Source organism: Crotalus tigris, unplaced genomic scaffold, assembly GCF_016545835.1.
Source record: "Crotalus tigris isolate CLP2741 ecotype Arizona unplaced genomic scaffold, ASM1654583v1 scf7180000018737.1251358, whole genome shotgun sequence".
NCBI lineage: Eukaryota > Metazoa > Chordata > Lepidosauria > Squamata > Viperidae > Crotalus > Crotalus tigris.
In genome coordinates this window covers 1,132,028-1,140,838 of record NW_024097176.1, presented here as the reverse complement: position 1 = coordinate 1,140,838, position 8,811 = coordinate 1,132,028, and the positions used below count along the sequence as shown (strand labels likewise).

The 8,811-nt window shown below is 42.9% G+C and overlaps 1 long non-coding RNA gene across 1 annotated transcript in view; it reads right to left on the bottom strand.

The window, feature by feature from the left end:
- LOC120313621 overlaps positions 1–8,811 on the bottom strand; it is a 31,208-nt gene that overhangs the window by 17,163 nt on the left and 5,234 nt on the right. The window lies entirely within an intron of this gene.

Below are 8,811 nucleotides of genomic sequence, written 5' to 3'. Positions count from 1 at the left end.
ACACCCCTGATATACAGGGAGTCCTCAACCTATGACAACTGAGCCTAAAATTTCTGTTGCTAAGTGAGACATACATTAAGTGAGTTTTGCCCCATTTTACTATCTTTTCCTGCTACGTTTGTTAAGTGAATCACTGCAGTTGTTGAGTTAGTAACATGGTTGTTAAGCGAATCTGGCTTTCATATTGATTTTTGTCACGTCACAAAAGGGAGACTGGGACACCTGCAACCCTTATAAATATGACTCAGTTGCCAAGCTTCTAAATTTTGATCACAGAATCATTTTGCACAGTGGCATGAAAGATGATCCCTTTTTTCAGTGCCGTTGTAACTTTGAACAGTCACTAAACAAACTGTTGTAAGTGGAGGACTACCTGTACATAAAGAGAAGAGGGAGAAAAATGCAGTCAGATTAGCTTTTGGATGGGGGGAGGTAGCAAGGATTGATATTGCCTGCCTCATGCAATTTTACTAAGTCAAAATGAAACAAACCACTTTATGGCTTAGGCCAGGGAAGGCAACCTTGGCTCTTTTATGACTCGTGGACTTCAACTCCCAGCTGCAAGGTTGCCTACCCCTGGCTTAGGCTGATGCAGAAGCTACTTTGTACCCCTTTTGAGATAGATATGACTTCTTTTATGATTTTAAAAATTCTGTATGCAAAAATTGCTTAGTTTTGGCTGCTTGATTAAAAGAAGAACTTTAAACAAAGATAAGCATTCAGCTGAGGGATGTCTTTGGTGCAAAACACACATCTGAACCTGGCAACAAGTCAAGAATGTTTGGGATCTAGCAATTATTTGGAAGAGAAAGAAGCCTTTTGTATGTGAACATCTCACTAGCAAAATGTCTGGTTTTGCATTATTATATTATAGGATTTAAGTGGTTTTTGGATATAGAAAAATGTGCCTTTGTCACATGGGAAATAACTTTCCCTCTAGGGAAAACAGAATATTTAGTTAATCTTTGGCTTCAGGATAAAAACAGGTTTCTAGAATGAGTGCCAAAATTAAATTAATTAGCTATCAGAGGAATAATGCCCCAAAGAATCCAATTAGCTGTAAGAAGAAAAATAATCAAGATAGTTGAAAATATAGTTTGGCTTACCAGATCTGACAGCAAAAATCCACCCCACCCCAGTAGAGCTATATAGACATTTCTAAATCTTTTCTGCCATCTAGTAAGGATTTTTGCAGCCTAACTATGCTGGGCTAAGTATATAATGGATTCAGTGATTCAAGCTTTTAATTTGGTATGAAGTTGTAGCTAGTATTGAAAATATGCTAAGAAATGGGACAAAAAATACTGGAAGGCTTCCCACCATTTTTAGTACTGGCCTTATAGGAAGTGCTTGGAGGAAAAATTCACCCACTCTGTTATATGTCTGAGGGTTTTTTTTTTTCATTTTTTATACAAAAGAAGATATTGCAAGTTTCAATCTGGGTTGGTTACTGGGAACAGAGATCGAGTGTTTTGAGCTTTTGGACTTGTGGTGGAGCTCATCTTCAGGGAACTTCTCTCTACTGGAATATGTGATTTGTGGTACCTTCCTACTGATTGATTGGTGTTGATGGCCTGTGATCAACTGTTGTTTCCTTGTGCTGCCAAGTCCTTGGCTCCTAAGTACTTGATAAACTGGTGGTAAATCAGCATTCCTTTTGACTGACAAGGGGCCCTTTTCTAGGCTTCAATCATTTTCCTGGCTATTTTTGTACCTGCAGGGCCAACAATCTTAATAGCTGTGAAATTGAATGTTATGTCCTTGTTCGTTGCAATATGAGGCTACCAATGAATATCTTCATAAAAGAAGATATTCCCTTATCTTTGATTTTACATGATATGGGATCAACACAGTCAAATTTAGTTAAATTTAATTAGATAGATTTGAAGTTTGTAGTTAAATGGGAGACGACGCAAGCGAGTTATTTTAGTTTGTAGGACTGATGTTCTCAAGTATTCTGCATCTCCTTGGAGTCATTCGGTTATTACCAAGCACCTGGTTTAGGGACAACAGGCTTTTCTACAAGAAACATACTACCCTGAAGTAGCAGTGCAGTTTACGCAAATGCTAGAACTAAATTCTTTAATGGATTTGTCTTCAGCAAAAACCACAAGGTGTCAGCACAGCTTTTCTTTCATGTTGGAGTGGGGAAAAGATGTATATAGTGAGAGTCAAAGCTGCTGAGAAAAATATATGCTGTAGGGTTTTTTTAGATTTATGTAATCCTGAATTGCTACTAATACAAAAACGAATGTAAACCTGTGAATATTATGTGGCACAGTTGTCTTTACATGATGATCTGTTGTGAACTTGATTTCATACATTTAAATAGTCATGTTTCTTTGCTATTATATTACCATGTCATCTTTAAAAATATTTAAGCCTTAATCTGCATATTTTCTGGAGAACATGCCCTGGTACCATTATTTTTTTGGGGGGAAAAAAAGATTAGCTTCCACGTCACTGATTTGATTTTACTGCAAAATTAATTGAAATGCTGCTTTTGAATAAATGCGGTCAGTGTAAACCTTTTAACTTGTGTGTATAAATGTATAAAATGCCTCATGAGGGTACTCGATGTTCAAAGGATTCAGAACATCTACAATTCTTTGAATTGGCCCAATAGAATTGTTGGTGGGAGTTGTCTTGATGCTGGACCAAAAATATAATCCCTGCAATCCCATTTCAAATTAATAGTGTGGCTCGATGTACTGCTTTAAAGAAGAAATTGAGCTTAGTGGAAACAAGCGGAATTGCTGAAATTCCAGTCCAGATACCTTAGGAATGTTACAGGTAGTCCTCAACTTAACAATAGTTCATTTAGTGACCGTTCAAAGTTACGATGACACTGAAAGAAGTATTTTTTCACACTTACGACTGTTAAGTGTAAACTCATTTAACAAAGGTCCCACTTAGCAACAGAAATTTTGGGCTCAATTGCGGTCATAAGTCAAGGACTACCTGTTACAAGCTTTACCTGCAGAGGTTAAGCTTTGCTGCCTGAATTGAAACAAACTCATTAAAAAAAACAAAACAGCTGCCAAATAAGTTTATTAAAATCCAATGCCCTCTAACCAGGAGGGAGTCTTTGATGTTTTGGGTTCTTTTGAGGTAATTGTTAAAAATTAAAATGATGAATCTTGAATATGACCCTCTGCCATTTTCCCCTACTAGTTCAGTTATTTATATTATTTTTTGGGGGGGAGTAAATATTGAAGAATGAGTCTTCCCTAAGTGGTCATTAAAGTGGGGCAATGCAAACTGCTCTGGTCCTCAAAAGTACTATATGGATCAAGGAGAATCCCCTGCCAGAAGCATTCAGTCCATTCAGTTCTGTTTTAAGTCCCTTCCTGCCTTAAGCAGGAATTTTCAACCTACTCCAGCAAAAAGTTCAAATTCCAAATTTTACAGAACTTTGCGACTTCTGAGATACCGTCAGTGCTCTTTCCCTAAGTTTGAAAATCTAGGATAAAACGAAAAGGAGGTCTAGAAATAGTCTTTTACTGCAAATAAGAAAAAAGAGAGAGCAAGTTCTTGGCATCAGTTCACAGATATATCCTGATTATATTTCTTTTACAGTATGATAACAGGAGTAATAAAATGTCCACTGTAAAGCAGGATGGCAACTTTACAATTCCCAAGGCACAAATTAGGCAGTGCAGAAAAACATTGATATTCTAGGCAGTATGTTTCCATTTTTCAGTTTTGCGGCAGATATCCATACAGACTACAGATATAAAAATAATCTTCAAGCGAGCATTACACAAACTTTTCTGTCCCAATATTGATTGGTTAAAAATGCAGAAACTATTTACAAAGAGGTTGTGTTTCCTATTGTGACCAGAGAGAGACAAAACATGGCTGGTTTCTTTAACAAAATCAAAATCACTTTTAAGATGCTTCATGCAGACATGAATGTTTCACAAAAACAAAAGCAATTCTGATACTGTGCAACATTTACAAGTGAAGTTCTTGGCAGCAGCCAACTACTGATGTAATAACTGTATGGGCATCTTTGGATCATATAAACAAATGATCTATTAAATTGTACTTGCCAAGATTGTATATCTTATATACACTGTATGCAAGAGGCCTGCCCTGCCCTACCCTGGCTGTTTAACAAGGATTCTTGCACTATTTGATAGAAACAGACATCTGCTAGGCTGGATGCTGCCACCTCATTTCTAGACATCAGGGTCAAAGTGATCAATCCTTGCACTGTTTTCTTAGTAATGATTTTAGGCTGTATTAATCAATCCAAGTGCACTTTCAGCAATGGCCCTGCCAGCTAGAGAATTCTGGGAATTAAAATCCTTACGTTTGGGAGAGGACATCCATAATTCATTTGGCTTTGAATGTAGCCACTTTATCTGCTGACTTGGACACAGATGTTGTTCGCCCCCCCCCCCTTGAAGTGACAGATTGAGTTCGTTGAGCAGGTTGAAGATATCACACAAATGAGTACGTTTTGTGACCTATTCTGTGTCACTAAAATATGCTGCCAATGGTAACTGTTTTTCTAAAAGAAATCTCTGGAGAGGCTCTCTTAACTCAAAAACTCTGGCCGATGATGTACCTCTAGAAAGCCATCTCACTTCTGTGTGTAAGAGAAGAAGGGTGTGCATGAACAGGCATGAGTTAAGGGTGTTTGTTTTAATGTAGTTGATCATTTTGATCACATTCTGCAAAACATTGTTAAGTTCACATGACATTTTTCGGCTAGCCAGCATTTCCCTATGGATTACACAGTGTGTAGACTCACATTCAGAAGCCGCCTCCTTGACCCAAGTAGTGAAACCAGAAAGCCGTCCAGTCACGGCAGCTGCTCCATCCGTGCATATACCAACACACAATGATCAATTCAGTTTTCCTAATATGTAATCAAATCATTCAAAGGCTTAAATAGTTCTGCAGCTGTGGTGTTGGTTGGCAACAAAAGGGCACATATGTATCCTCATGCACATCCTCCTGAAAAATATATTGTACAAAAAAACAAGCATTGTTGCCTTGCTGTCAGCATCAGTAGGCTCATCAACCTGGATTGCGTACCTTGGTGACTTAGTAATCCTCTCTAACAATTGTGCCTCAACATCCTCTGCTATTTCATCAATTCCTCTAGTTATGGTGCTAGCTCATGGGTAGGCAACCTTGGCTCTTTTATGACTCGTGGACTTCAACTCCCAGAATTCCTGAGCCAGCCATGCTGAGGGGAAAGGGAGGTTTTCAAGCTATACTGACTCAGAAATTCTGGGAGTTGTAGTCCATGAGTCATAAAAGAGCCAAGGTTGCCTACCCCTGGATTAGCTGAAAGAAGAACACATGCCATCTTTCGAACGGCAACCTCTGCTAAAATTTCACGACATACATCCTTAACAGCAGGCAGAATCAATTCTTCACCAATAATAGAGGGCTTCTTAGCTTCAGCAATGCGATTAGCCATGAAGAATGATGCTCTCAGTTGCAGACACATTTGCTAAAGTGGTGGTCTTCAATAATTGCTTCTGTTCTTCACGTTCACATTTTTTTTTCTTTTGAAAAACTCCAAAGGCTTGTCTTTTAAATATAGGGTGCTTGGTCTCCATGTAGTGAAGTACTTTTGAAGGTTTCATGGCTTCATTGGATAGTTGGCCGCTGTTATGTCCCGAGCCTTTGCAAACGGCTCGGGCGTTTGCAGGCAGTCCCGGGCAGGTGCAAAGCTGCCCGGGACCAGACAGGCTGTCGCCAGCGCCGTGCGCATGCGCGGGTGCTGGCGCGGGAAAAGTAACCCATTTACCCGGGAGTTGCCTATATAAGAGGCTGCGAGGCGTTTGGGCGAGGCTGAAGCCATCTTCCTGTAAGCTGAACGCTGAATAAAAGAAACTGAGAACTCCAGCTGCTTCTCGTGTCTGTTTTCCCGCCACGGACTCAACTCTGGCGACGAAGGTGGGATGCCTTGCACTACCTGGAAAGGAAGAAGTGTAAGCTTACCCAAGGAGTCCTGAGCGGCGGAAGAGGAACGGCGTCGACTCGGCAGCTGCCCGCCATTCCGGTGCGCATTCGGGGGTAGGCTGGCTGATAGACCCGTCTCCTGAAGATCCGAAGATGGCGAAAATCGGAAGGCTTTCAGAATTCGACGTCTCACATCCAGAGCGGTGGGAGTCCTACGTATCCAGAATGGAGAACTACTTCAAGGCAAACCAAGTGAGGGAAGATAGCTTGAAGGCTGCCACCCTGCTTTGCGTTTGCGGCCAAGACGCCTTCGAAATCGCAGAAAACCTTGCAGCACCTGTTCCAGTAGAGTCTGTAAGCTACGCAGACCTGAAGAAGCTGCTGAAGGAGCACTTCCACCCCAAGGTGTCCGTTATCTCATGGCGCCACACCTTCGAACAGAGGGATCAACGGTCCGGTGAGTCAGCCAAGGAATACATCGCCGCGTTACGGAAGGCCGCCAAGCCCTGCGAGTTCAAGGACCTCGAGGAACGACTGAGGGACCGATTCGTGTGCGGGTTAAGGCATCGAGAGCTACAACAGAGACTTTTCGCTAAGGAAGAATTATCCTTCCAAGACGCCTTAAGGGAAGTCACCGCAGAAGAAGCAGCAGGCGGCGCCGTCAAGAACATGCGGCCGATCAGAAGCAGTGCAGAGGGTGCGTCCGTGCACCAGGAAGACGTCCGACGAAACTCCGAGGAGGATCCGGACGAGGAAGTCGACCGTCTACACCCCGCGAAGGAAGAGAACCAGAAGGGAAGCTCTTCGGCTCCGCTCAAGTGCATCGGCTGTGGAGGTCGCCACAGGAGAACTGACTGCAAGTTCCGCTCCGCTACCTGCCGGGCATGCGGCAAACAAGGGCATATTGCAGCTGTGTGTCTGGGCCGACGAAAGGCACAACCCCAAGAAGAACGCCTGAAGGGTACCAGATTCCCCAGCCAGAATAGGGTAGGTTTTTGCGCTTCACGAAGAAGCATCTGTAGGACAGGCACACACAAGCCCATGAAGAAAAAGCTGTCACTCAACGTGAAGCTACAAGGGGTTCCATTATCTATGGAACTAGACACAGGGTCTGCCCTTTCCATCATTTCATTGCATACATTTAGGAAGATTTGTTCCAGTAGTGGGACTAAGGCCAAGTTAAGGCCTTCTGATATTGTATTAACAGATTTTCAGAACTCAAGAGTGTGTGTTAAGGGGGAGGCCACCCTTAACGTGCAATACAAGAGTTTTGAAGGTCCACTAGACTTATTAGTAGTAGGGGGTGAACGAACGAGTCTCATAGGACTCGATTGGTTTGAGGCCCTGGGGATACACGTCACAGGACTCAACAGCTTACAAACACTCGACCTACAGGAAGTCTGCAAAGAATTTGCAGATGTTTTCAGCCCCCAGCTGGGCACATTCAAAGGACCACCTGTGTCCTTAAAGCTAGACCCCACTGTCACTCCCATTAGGATTAAAGCAAGAAGGGTCCCTTTTGCTTTAAAAAGTAAGATTGATACTGAATTAGACAAACTAATCCAACAGGGAATCCTAGAACCTGTTGATTCCAGCCCGTGGGAGACCCCCATTGTCACGCCTCTAAAGGCAAATGGGGACATTCGCATTTGTGCTGATTACAAATGCACACTCAATAAGGCATTGCAGCAACATGCCTATCCTGTTCCTGTGGTCAGTCACATCCTGGCCTCTCTCAAGGGGGGGCGTGTTTTTGCAAAGCTTGACCTAGCTCAAGCATATCAACAGCTGCCTGTTGATGATGATGCTGCCATAGCTCAGACCATTGTGACCCACAGGGGAGCCTTTAAGGTAAAAAGGCTACAGTTTGGAGTGAATGTCGCTCCTGGGATTTTCCAAAGCGTAATGGAAAACACACTACGAGGTATACCAGGGGTCTGCCCCTATTTTGACGATGTCTTCATTGCAGGAGACTCCACACACATTTAGCTGAAAGGCTTAGGGCTGTCCTGTTAAGATTCAGGAAATCAGGCCTCAAGCTCAGAAAAGACAAATGCAAGATTGGGGTGCCTTCTACTGAATTTTGGGATTCAAAATTGATGCTGCTGGGATTCATCCTGCTGAATCCAAACTAACTGCTATTTTAGAAGCACCCAGGCCAAAGTCTAAGGCCGAACTTCAGGCCTTCTTAGGCCTCCTGAATTTCTACAATTCTTTTCTTCCACATAAAGCTAGTGTAGCTGAGCCTCTTCACAGGCTACTAGACAAACATGCTGTGTGGCTGTGGTCACAAGCACATGAGGCTTGCTTTAAAGAAGTCAAGGCCTTGCTCACTTCTAACAGTGTTCTTGCACATTTCAACGAGTCCCTTCCTGTGTGCATCGCTTGTGATGCGTCCCCCTACGGGGTTGGAGCTGTCCTGAGTCACCTCAGGTCTGATGGAACTCAGGTTCCTATTGCATACTACTCCAGAACATTGTCTTCTGCCGAGCGCAACTACGCTCAGATAGACAGGGAGGCTCTGGCTGTTGTTGCTGGAATTAAAAAATTCCACGATTTTCTATATGGCAGGCATTTCACGGTCTTCACTGACCATAAGCCTCTGCTGGGACTGTTTACCACACGTAAGCAGACTCCCCACATCATTTCCCCTAGAATGCTTAGGTGGTCTATTTTTTTGTCTGCATATGATTTTTCATTACTCCACAAGCCTGGGAAAGAAATGGGCCATGCTGATGGCCTCAGTAGGTTGCCTCTGCCAGTAGTAGAAGCTGACCCCGCGCCAGCTGTCAACATTCTATCAATCCAAGCCTTGCCCGAGCTCCCTCTTAGTGCCAGGGATGTTACCGCTGAAACAGGTACAGATCACACACTTTCACGTGT